The sequence below is a fragment of the Nyctereutes procyonoides genome, unplaced genomic scaffold, assembly GCF_905146905.1.
Source record: "Nyctereutes procyonoides isolate TBG_1078 unplaced genomic scaffold, NYPRO_anot_genome, whole genome shotgun sequence".
Taxonomy (NCBI): domain Eukaryota; kingdom Metazoa; phylum Chordata; class Mammalia; order Carnivora; family Canidae; genus Nyctereutes; species Nyctereutes procyonoides.
The window spans coordinates 4,836,983-4,849,776 of record NW_026575035.1 but is presented as its reverse complement, the minus strand read 5'-3'; the positions used below and the strand labels follow the sequence as shown (position 1 = coordinate 4,849,776).

Below are 12,794 nucleotides of genomic sequence, written 5' to 3'. Positions count from 1 at the left end.
TATTTGAGACAACTTGGACCCAAAATCCAATAATCCTTGAAAAAGTTACATATATTCCCTATCCCTAGTATATGGTTACCTGAGTAAATAGCTATAATCTCTTTTACTCAATTTACAAAGATATGAAAATCTACTCATAGATCTAAGCCTTGGAAAATAAAAGGGATCTTACTCTTAGATTTTCTTAGCATATCACACATCCCCATGTTCCCGCAGTGCCTGACATGTTACAAGTGCCTAATTAATGTTTGTTGGAAAATGAAAAAGAAGAAAATAATCATGAATGGAATATACTCAAACTTTAGATAAAACATAAACAAAAAAATTTTAAAGCAACAAACTGGGGGAAATATTTGTAATAGAGAATAAATGGCTAATATACTTACATACAAAACAAAGACATAATTTTTAAAAAAAAACTGGTAACTATAGACATTCTTGTTTTAACATCTGTGTGGTACTTACTCCTATGCAGTCAAATATGGCTCAATATTTACTTTTGCATTTTGATCATAAGCGTGTAGGCTCTTCAGTTATGACATTGTCAAGAAAGCTAATGTAAGAAGAATTAATATGAACACATCAAATTCAAACATCATTCAATTGCTGTCTCACTATTATTAACTTTATCCCTAGAACTAAGATTAATTCTGTTGATCACTGAAATGATTATCTGGTTTTATTTTCAAAGAGTCTTGCTAAATGCTTTGCTTCCCATATTTGTCAAATTTTCTTAGGCTGCAGTTAACCTACTTAATGCAGAGAAGTTCAAAAAATTGCAAATGCAAATATAGGATGAGAATAGGTCGTTGAGAAAATACTGCCTTTTAAAAATTTCCGATGCTTTGTGAAATCCTATGTGAAGTGATTCAGTAGATCAAATGTGTCTGTAAAGTCATTAGGACAAAAGGAAAAAGCCATTATATCTTTCCTTAAAACTTCATTTTATATATTTTATATATCTTTGTGGGTAAAGGATTGAAAATCCAGTCAGTGAAATGAAAATGGAGAACAGATTAGTTAAGTAACAGGCTTCAAAGAGGAATTTATCATTCGTTTTGGTTTTTGTCTTTTGTTGTTGTTTTTTTTCATTTCCCAAATATTCATTGATCCTGACTGCTAGATATACAAGATAGACAAGATGGATGTTGTCCCTGCCTCAGCAGAGATCGTATTTCAGTGGAGCACTAAGGCAATAAACAGGTAAACAAATAACACAATTACAAATAGGATGAGTACTATGAAGTGTATATACAGCGTGCTCTCAGAAATAGGGGCTGAGGTGAGCTTAGAACCAAAAAGAGAACAGTATGGGAAGCCTTTCTGAAGAATTTATATTTAAGCCAAAACCTGAAAAAAATAAGTCAAACATTGGGAAGGGCCTGGACTGTTCTCGAAATTGGCACGGAACTAGTGTATCAAGAACACAAACCAAAAAAATGGAGTGAAAGCCACAGGTGTTGGAACAAATCTCAGGGCTGTTTGAAGATTATCTTTTGACTATAACGAAGGTTTCATTACATAAAGGAAGCCCACATTTCCACAGTTGCACCTTGCATTATTTAAAATATGCCTTATCATATCTTCAAAATAAATGAAATGAAAGAAAGCAAGATGCAAAACTCCATGTCATCATCCATCTTTACATGCATTGAATATCCAGAAATGCTATATGAGAAACTGACAGCATTGGTTGCTCTAAGGAGAGTAACTAGATGGCTATGGAACAGGTGTAATTGCATGTGCTGTGCACACTATCACCTTATCAATTTTGTCATGTACTTGCATTGTATTTAAGAAAAAAATAGTACTTTTTAAGTTTGAAATGTTAATTGTTTTTTAGTGTTTCATTATGGAGATTCAGTCCAAGCTTGCCTAATTTGGTTCTGATTTCCCATTGGTCTCTGAAAATAAAGTACATTACAGAGAGGCTTTCAATAAAGGACGACAGAGATGCAATCTCCTCTTTAAAAACTGTACTGTTTTATTAAAGATCCTTTGAAATTATCAGAGTAATTTTACTGCTTTGAAAAAGATTTTTTGCTAATCAGGTTCTGAACATACGAGTTATTTAGTAAAACCAGAAAAAAAAATCACAAGATCTTTAGCTGTCTCACCAATCAAATGAGAGGCTGGAACTAGATGATTTACAGGTCCATTGTGGTTCTAAATTGCTATGATTTTTGCAATGCCTCCATTCATTCACCAAGTATTTAATGATTCCTAATATGAACCAACTAGGCCTAGGGAAGTCATAGATGTGTTCTATGATAGAGAATTATATATAATAAGTTATATATATTTGCCCAGTATTTTTTCTCCACTTCTTGCATAGTTGTAGTATTTCAAGTGGACAAAGATTGGTAGCCAATCTGACTCCATCTCCCAGCCTGTAGACCAATGTTACTGGAAGTGATGTAGATATCAAATCCCAGGTCTTGCACCTCCTCTTTACTTTGTCCCTTTTCTCTCACAGACCAAAACAGAGACATAGCAGAAGTTAGGGCAACTACCTTAGATGACCAGATGGAGTGATATTTGAAAGATAAAGAAAGTAAAGACGAAAGGATCATTTGTCCTGACATTATGGAGTTGCTATGTCAACTGTGAACTGCTATGATCAGATGGATATGAACAAATCTATCTTCCTTAAGCCACTTTATTTTTGTCCATTTGGTTGTTAGTTATAGCAACTTCATTGTATCTTTTTTTAAAGATTTTTTATTTATATATTTTTGATAGACAGACAGAGAGAGAGAGAGAGAGAGAGAGAGAGAGAGAGGCAGAGACACAGGCAGAGGGAGAAGCAGGCTCCATGCCGGAAGCCCGACGTGGGACTCGATTCTGAGACTCCAGGATCATGCCCTGGGCCGAAGGCAGGCCCTAAACCACTGAGACACCCAGGGATCCCCTCATTGTATCTTAACTAATATCAAGTTCTTGCAACAGAGAAAGTCATAATAAAAAACAAGAGAATCTTAGCAAGCGATTGTAAAATTAATTATTAATCGGCAAGTGCTTTAAAAATAGTATAAAGCAAAGTGCCTGGGTGGCACAGTCATTTAAGCATTGGACTCTTGGTTTCAGCTCAGGCTGTGTTCTTAGGATCATGATTTCAGAGTTGTGGTCTCTGGGTTGTGGGTCATGAGATGAAGCCCAGCATAGGTCTCCATGCTCAGTGTGGAGTCTGCTTAGGACTCTTTCTGACCCCCCCACACACACACTCTAAAATAAATGAATGAATCCTAAAAAAAAAAAAAAAAAAAAAAAAAGTATTAAGTGAGTATTCCAGGGAAAAAGGATCAAGTTACTTTGCTTAAGGAGATCAAGAAAATGTTCACAGGAAAACAGAGACATTTGGCTGGGTCTTCAAGGATAAATAATATTTTTCTAGATATAAAAAAGATAAGGATATCCCTGGAATGTAATATTCACAAATCATGACAAGACATATCTTCTGTTGAAAATATTGAAAAGTTCATGGTGACTGACATTTGAGGTGTATATGAGAAGAATGGTAACATATGTTAGCTAAAAAAAAACAAACAAAAAAAAAACATATGTTAGCTAAGTTGAGTGAGATTTCGAACGCAAATAAATTTGGCCTTTTTCCTTTAGGTCATGGTGAGTCAGCAAGATTCATAAACAGGAGAGTGACACCAGATTTGTTCCTTAGGAAGTTAACTCTGATAGCAATTTGAAAGGTAGATAGATTGGAGCAGGAAGACACATATGAGCAAGACTAATTTTATCTTCATGTATAGTACGTAACTTGAATAAGAAGACATATACATTTTTCATATTGGCTTATTAATTATTAAGAATTTACAAGATAATTTTAACCACCCTTCTTGCTTTTTCTGTATTTATATATTAAAGATATTAGCAGAACCTTATGAAATACAGTAAAATTATTGTTAACAGGAGTGACAAATACGAATGAAAACTTAATTCATGTGTGTATATTTATACACATATACATATATATGCAGAAAGAGAAGCAGAGACAAAGAGGAAGTGAGACTAGCAGGCAGATATAGTGGAAGCTTCACGTGTGTATATATGTGGATATCATTAATAAGTGCATTTCTAGAAGAAATTTACATATGTTCTGATCTGTGTGTAGGTAGAAGGCAGAACCAACCTAATAATTGATCTGTCCTGTCAGATAAGCATTCCAAGAGAAGACCAATTACACTAAGACCAAATTATACTTTTCAATTACACAGGTGAATCAATCCAACTCAACATGTCAAAGCATAAAAAAATGTTTTAGAAAAGACAGGCAACATACTAAATTTCCCTACCTATTACCTAGAAGTAAGTACTACTCGGAAGAGTAAAATGTCATTCTGTCAATATCCGTGAGCTTATGAAGGTTTCCCAGCCCCATCCATCAAGGTGCCTTCCACTTCACTATCAAACACTTCCCCAAAATATATTACCTTGTGAATTATCTTTGGAATGCTTTGAATTCAAGAATAAGGCAATAGTAAAATAACAGCATTCAGAGACCCATCAATGTTCCCAGTACATAAAATTTCATCTTTCTCTTCCTGCATCTTTTGTTTCATTTTTAAATCTTGCCTTCCTGAATTAGGGTATGTCACGAATAGGCTGTGATTAATGCATCGAACTATGTAATATCCAAGGAAGTAGAGTAAAAAGGAAAAAGGGAAAAAAAGAAAGAAACTTGTCTACCTAGTCATGCCATTGTGGCTCAAAATTTGAGGAATATGGAGTGATATGAAGCAGGAGTAGTTATTTGGGGCAGACCATGCAGAGATTTTAGACCAACTTAAGGTTTGGTATCATTATCCTGGGAATGATGGGATGCCAGGGAAGGGTCTTAAGCAGAAGCGTGTTATAATCGGATTTGCATTTCTTAAAAGATCTCTCTGGCTCCAGTTAGGAAAATGAGTTGCATGACAATAAGGAGAAGGCAGGACAGATAAGAAGCTACAATCATAAACTAGTAGAGACAAAAAATATTAGTTTCAGTTACGATGTGGTGAAAGCAGAGATGTGGAAACATACGACAGATATCTAGAAAGTAAAACTGACAGGGCTTTATGAGAGATTAGATAGAGGAATAGAAATAAAGAGAAGTGCAGACTAATAATAATATCCTACAATAGCATGGCTATTAGCTACACACAGAACTTTTTGTGTTTGTTTCACTCAATTCTGACACTCTGGGGCAGCCCTGGTGGCTCAGCAGTTTAGCGCCTGCCTTCCGCCCAGGACCTGGTCCTGGAGACCTGGAATCGCGTCCCGGGTCGGGCTCCCTGCACCGAGCCTGCTTCTCCCTCTGCCTGTGTCTCTGCCTCTCTCTCTGTGTGTGTCTCTCATGAATGAATAAAAAAATCTTAAAAAAAAAATTCTGACACTGTGGAAGACATGACAATTGTTATCACTCTCAATTTTATGGAAGAGTAAACAGAGACTGAAGAAGTTAAGTGACCTAACCAGGGTCTTAGGCAGCTGGTAGTATTTGGAGCTTGTACTTGAACTCAGGAATTCTTCTTTAAGTTCAGGATACCTATTGAAAACCCACCAATCTGCCTTTTTTCTGAGAAGCTAGTCCCTGAGAAGGCCCTTGGATCACAACTGGGTGTTAATTTATCTACTCACCTCTCAATTCTAATCTCTCTGGGCAATGAGCCCAATCGATTTGGCAGGAACTTCAAAGCAAAGAAATGCAAGGCCACAAGCCACCCAGCATTCAAAAATGAGAGGAAAACAAAACAAAGAGAAAAAGAAAACCAGGGAACCCTCCTGCACCGTAATCAACTCTAGAAGGAAGCATAACTGGACATGGTTAAATCGTCCTTAAACGTTATACGTCACCAGAGTCATGGGAGATAACAATAGAAATCAATCCCCTGTAAGACAGTGAGCTCAAAGTCCAGTATCCAGCATATGTGTCAATGAGTTTCTTGTATGGTAAATAATGCTAAACATTATAAGCCTTTTTACTACTAGCACAATTATTAGTAAGTATTTTTGGATTAATAAATGATGTGGGAGCAACTGATTAACTGAAAAAGCGTCCACCTGTGTAAGTGGTACATAGTCAAAATGGCTCTCTATTGTTTTATATAGCATAATAAGGAATTAAAAAAAAGTTTGCACTTATGATTAGAAAGAGAAAGATGCAGTTACCTGAAATAACTTCAGTAATTCTGGAAATTTTCCCATTTAATAAACTTCTAATCTAAAAATAAATAAATAAATAAATATAAATAAATAATAAAATAAATAAATAAAAAACTTCTAATCTAGCCTAGAAGGTAAAAAATTACCAGAGTCAGTGGAAGCTATGAGTAAATTCCTCCCTAATTTGATCCACCTGCTACCAAATGAAGCTATCTCTTCTTGAATTTTGTGTTTAGCATTCCCTTGCTTTTTTTTTACTCACTAGACATAGATATATATTCCTAAGTAACATGTTATTTTGTCTTCTTTCTGAATTTTGGTTTTGAAATTCTATCATAGTTTTCTGTGATTTTTCTTCCTAACTTCAAGATTCTAGTTCAAAATTATTTATTTGTTTATTTTAAAACATAAATCATTGGCAAACTGTAGCTTTGGCTTACTTTATTATTGATTACATAATACTTGGAAAATACCTAAACTTAGACCCTAACACAACTATGCCCTATATGATATTGTCTTTAAGAATACAACAACCTAAAAGAATAAGATAATCAAAAAATTATGAAAATGCTTAATCAACAACTCTCATCTAGTCAGAGAGAATCTTACCCACCTTGGCCCCATCTAGTACAGACCATAGCCATCATATCATTACTGAGGTTCATGGATGAATGAAGGACTTTTCTTGGTTTTCATCAAGAAACTGGAAACAGTCTTAAAAAGGAAACTAACATTGGGGGTGTCTGGGTGACTCAGTTGGTTGAGCATCTGACTCTTGGTTTCAGCTCAGGTCATGATCTCAGGGTTGTGACATTGAACCCCACTTAGGGATCTGTGCTCAGCAGGAATCTGCTGGATATACTCTCTCTCTTCTCCCTCTGCACTCTCCAAAAATAAATAAATAAATCTTGAAAGAAAGAGAGAGAAAGAAAGGAAGGGAGAGGAAGAAGAAAGAAAAAGGAAAGAAAGAAAGAAAGAAAGAAAGAAGAAAGAAGAAAGAAAGAAAGAAAGAAAGAAAGAAGAAAGAAAGAAAGAGAGAGAGAGAGAGAGAAGGAAGGAAGGAAGGAAGGAAGAAGGAAGGAAGAAGGAAGAAAGAAAGAAAAGAAAGAAAGAAGAAAGAAAAAAAGAAAGAAAGAAAGAAAGAAAGAAAGAAAGAAAGAAAGAAAGAAAGAAAGAAAGAAAGAAAGAAAGAAAGAAAGAAAGAAAGAAAGAAAAGAAAGAAAGAAAAGCCTTTGAAAGTTCAAAGCAGAAACTGAAAGAAGAAACACAAGTTGCCTGCCTTTTAGAGGGCTACTGGGAGCTATCCCTGGTGCTGCCCCAGAATCAATCTGTCTACCACTGGGGCTGTTTGGCCCCAGGAAAACTTCACTACTGAGTTGAGATAGATTGAGCCTCAACTGGTTGCACTGCTGGATCTAACCAAACCCCTAGCTTCAGTTTACAAGTGACTGTGCTGTGTCCTGTGCGCCGTATCTCTAGCACACCTCTCCTTTTGCCTCATCTGTGCCACATCTCTCTTGAAGCACCCCATCACCACTACCACTACCAACACTACAACAACCATATTTTAAAGGCCTGCTGTCTCCAGGCACTTGCTAATTATTTATATTGATATCTCTCTCCTTATCTGCAAAAGAAGAAAAAAGAGACCTGTACAATGGTATTTATTTCACAGATGAAGCAGCAGGCTTAAGAACAGATAAATTCAGGGGTGTCTGTGTGGCACAGTCAGTTGAGTGGCCAGCTCTTGGTTTCAGCGTGGGTCATGATCTCAGGGCTGTGAGACTAGCCCAGAATGAGGCTCCGTGCTCAGCGGGGAGTTTGCTTGAGATTGTCCTCTCCGTCTCCCTCTGCCCCTCCTGTTCATGCATGCCCACTCCCTCTAAAATAAATAAATAAATCTTTTTTTTAAAAAAAGGACACATAAATTTGAAGTTATACATCTACTAATAGGCAAGGCTTCACAAAATGTTTGCCGGACTTCAGAGCTATAACCAATTTCCTACTCCTTTCACTATAAACTACTTGAATGGCACTTCTTTCTAGAATCTCTGAATCTCCTTCCCTTTCTTGGGACACCACTACCTTGAGCTCAATTGTATTATAACACCATTTAAATGTACAGGCATACCTCAAAGATTTTTCCAAGTCTCATTCCAGACCACCACCATTATTTGCAGGTCTCATTTCAGACCACCACAATAAAGCAAATATAATAAAGTGAATCAAATGAATTTTTTGGTTTTCCAGTGCATATAAAAGTTATATTTGCACTATACTCCAGTCTATTAAGTGTGCAGTAGCATTAGGTCTAAAAATCAATATGCATATATTAACTAAAAAATACTTTATTGCCAAAAAAATGCTAACCATGGTCTGAGTTTTCAGTGAGTTGTAATCTTTTTGCTGGTAAAGGCTCTGCTTCGATGTTGATGGCTACCTTCTAATTAGGGTAGTGATTGCTGAAGGTTGGGGTGACTGTGGCAATTTCTAAAAATAAGACAACATCAAGTTGCATCCGTTGACCCTTCCTTCCATGAAAGATTTCTCTTTAACATCTGATATTTTTTGATGACATTTGACTCATAGTAGAACTTTGTTCAAAGTTGCAGTAGAACCCTGCTGCCGCTTTATCAACAACATTTATCTAATATTCTAATTCCTTTCTTCTAATTTCAACAACCATCACAACATCTTCATAGCATCTTCACTAGGAGTAGGCTCTACCTCAAGAAACCATTTTCTCTGCTCATCTATAAGAAGCACCTCCTCATCCGTACCAGTTTTATCATGAGATTGCAGTATATCAGTCACATCTTCAGGCTCCACTTGTAGTTCTTGCTGTTTCCACCCCATCTGCAGTTACTTCCTCCACTGAAATCTTGAACCCTTCAAAGTTATCCATAAAGGTAAAGATCAACTTCTTCCACTTTCCAGTTAATGTTAATATTTTGGCCTCTTCCCATGAAGCACAGATGTTTTTAGTGTCATCTAGAATAGTGAATCCTTTCCAGTAGGTTTTCAGTTTACCTTATCCAGATCCATCAGAGGAATTATTACATATGGCAGCTACAACCTTACAAAATGTATTTCTCAGATAATAAGACTTGAAAGTCAGACTTACTCCTTGACCCATGGACTACAGAATAGATGTTGCATTAGCAGGAATGAAAATAGCACTAACCTTGTTGTACATCTCATCAGAGCTCTTAGGTGACCAGGTACATTATCAATGAGCAATCATATTTTGAAGGAAAGCTTTTTTCTGAGCAGTAGGTCTCAACAGTGGCTTTAAATTATTCAGTAAGCCATGTTATAAACAGATGTGGTATCATCCAAGCTTTCTTGTTCCATTTACAGAGCAAGGGCAGAGAAGATTTAGCATAAATCTGAAGGGCCCTAGGATTTTCGGAATGGCCAACGAGCATTGGCTTCCAGTGAAATTCAGCAGCTGAATTAGCTTCTGACAAGAGAGTCAGACTGTCCTTTGAAGCCAGGCACTGATTTCTCCTCTGCAGCTATGACAGTCCTGGATGGCATCTTCTTCCAGCAGAAGGCTGTCCCATCTCCGGTGAAAGTGTATTGTTTAGTGTAGCCACCGTCATTAGTTACCTTAGCTGGGTCTTCTGGAGAACTGGCTGCAGCTCCTACGTCAGCACTTGCTGCTTCACCTTGCACTTCGATGTTATGCTGATGGCTTCTTTCCTTAGAGCTCATGAACCAGCCTCTGCCAGCTGTAAACTTTTCTTCTGCAGCTTCTTCACGTCCCTCAGCCTTCACAGAATTGAAGATAGTCAGGGCCTTGCCTGGATTTGGCTTAAGGGACTGTTGTGGCAGGTTTAACGTTCTATCCAGACCACTCAGACTTTCTCCATATCAGCAATTAGGCTGTTTGGCTTTCTTATTATCATTCATGTGTTCAACAGAGTAACACTTTTAATTTCCTTCAAGGACATTTCCTTTGCATTCACAACTTGGCTAATCATTTGGCACAAGAGGACTAGCTTTTGGCCTCTCTCAACTTTTGACATGCCTTCCTCACTAAGCTTAATCATTTTTAGCTTTTTATTTAAAGTGAAAGACATGCAGCTCTTCCTTTCACTTGAACACTTAGAGGCCACTGTAGGGTTATTAATTGGCCTAATTTCAATATTGTTGTGTCTCCGGGGATAGACAGGCCAGAAGAGAGGGGGAGAGATGGGAAATGCCTGGTTGGTGGAGCAGTTCCTAGTGCCCCAAAACAATTGTAATAGCAACATCAAAGATGACTGATCACTGATAACCACACACAAAAAAAATTAATAATAGTGAAAAAGTTTGAAAACTTGTGAGAATTACCAAAATGTGACATAGAGACATGAAAGTGAGCAGATGCTTTTGAGAAAAATGGAACCAAAAGACCTGCTGGATGCAAGGTGGCCACAACCTCCAATTTGTAAAAAACACAAACTGTGAAATACAATAAAAGGAGATGTACCTGGATTCTTCTTGAACAAACAGTTAAGACCAATTGATTATTTTATATTATCCATGCACTGTTCTGAGCATTTGCATGTAATCCTCACAAAAAACCCACGGAATAGGATTTTATACTTTCTCCTATTTTACGGATCAGAAAATTTGACACCCAGAGAGTATTGTCTGTTTCCAGGATTTAAATCTAAGCATTTGACTCCAGAGACCATATTCTTCAGTAATGGGCTACACTGCATTTCTTTATATTTAAAGATTATCTTTGGTTACCGTGTTTCCTATATAATCCATCTTCAGTACTTCTAATTTTATTTTTAAAAATAAGAGTCACATTATTAATATAATATTGCTTTATAAATTAATTTAGGAAGTAAAATGGTATGATCAATTTTCCTAATAGCCTTCTTAAACTAAAAATTAATTATTAAATAAAAATACTTTAATATTATAAATTAACAGAGGCAAAATGGTTAAACATCCCACATCTGGTTATTCAAAGGAAACTGAAAGACCACAAGAATCAGATTTGAATGCACATTGAAAAATAGAAATGGCCAATGATATCATATTTGAAGCTATTTTACATATGCTTTCTAGTAGTTTTCCTTTTATTTAAAAATTTTTATATTATTTTCAATGACTTTGAAATGAATTAGGAAATGTCAGGCTTTTCAAAATCGATTCAAACAGAATGTCAAACCAGTAGGTTTCATTTAGGGCAACGGGGGCTTCTTTGGTTGTTCCCTCTATCTCCCTCACTTCTTCAAATCCTCAATCACTGCCATTTCTGGTCGCAGCTTTTACAACACAGACGAAAAGGATACCCTCCTTAGAGACAGAAATGTATTCCTTCCATGATGAACCTGGAATGCCCTCAGGTTGTGGCAAGGGAGGAGCTTAGCACTTGAACCTAGTTAATGCACCTTTTTCTTTTTTTTTAATCAAAGCGCACCATTCATGTTCCATACTGCCTGTGGCACATGTTATTTAAAACAATATGGCAGAGCAGAGAAAGTAAACAATAATAGTAATAATAACATAGGGATAACAATGTGCTCATAAATAATATAGGAAACCACATGGCCCTCGTACCTTCATGAAATGGGACTTCAATATACATATTTCTTATACAGCTTTATGCATGACTTCATTTCTATGGTTTGCACTTCACTGCTCTGTTGTGTCACTCTCCCAATAAACCTATACATCATACAGAGTGAAATATGTTCACAGTCTCCTTACTTGACGAAAAAAAGGAGCAGTGTGTTTTAGAAGAATGAGCACTGAACCAGAAGTCCAAAGATTAGATCTTGAGTCCCAGCCCTGCCATGTTCCGGATTCCAGATGTTGGGTGAGTTGCACATCCTCTCTGAAATTCAGTTTGCACGCCAATGGGGCATCTCTGTTCACACCCCAAGAGTCCTTGTGGTAGCTAATTGAGCTAATTCATGAGAAAGCATTCTGAAAAATTGCTATACATAAAAGATTTTTTTTTCTGCAATGAGAGGCTCAGAACACTATGGATAAATGTACAGTTTTACTTTTTTAATGCAAATTTCTGCTTTTCATCAATTGACTTACTGGTAAATTAGGTTATTACTGGTATTTCTATGTGGTTTATTGCAACTTAAAGCAATACGTATCCGAAAATTATGAAGACTCGTGGATTCCTTTAGACTTGTGATATTTTACGAGTGACAAAGACTGTAAAGTATATGGTTAAGGTTGAATTATCTCTTCATTTTCAATGAGTTATAATTTCACTTCTAAATTCTGGTACTTTTTGTACCAAAAATACAGCAAATTGAAAATGCAAAAGCACGTTAACTGACATTGGTAGTTTTTAATCATATCACGTCTTATCTGTTTGATTATGGATGCCAATCTAATTTAGAAAATCATTACCTAACCTGTTCTATGTTACCAATAATTCTGTCTTTTAAATAATTCAGACCTTGTGCATTTCCTGGTAAGCTTTGGGATCCATGACTATACAATTGCATTGATATCGCTTGAGTCATAGTACGTACATGTTTTAAATGAGAGGTTTATTTTAATTAAAAATTTTTACTTTTAATGCTGCTGGGACTTTTTTTTCTAATGATTTTTTCTATGACTTGAATGGCGTACAAAAACATACCAAACCTACACAGAGTGTTAAG

At 36.2% G+C, this 12,794-nt stretch overlaps 1 pseudogene; it reads right to left on the bottom strand.

The window, feature by feature from the left end:
• Positions 1-8,524: 8,524 nt before the first annotated feature.
• Positions 8,525-10,274, bottom strand: LOC129505222 (tigger transposable element-derived protein 1-like; annotated as a pseudogene).
• Between the last annotated feature and the right edge of the window lie 2,520 nt (positions 10,275-12,794).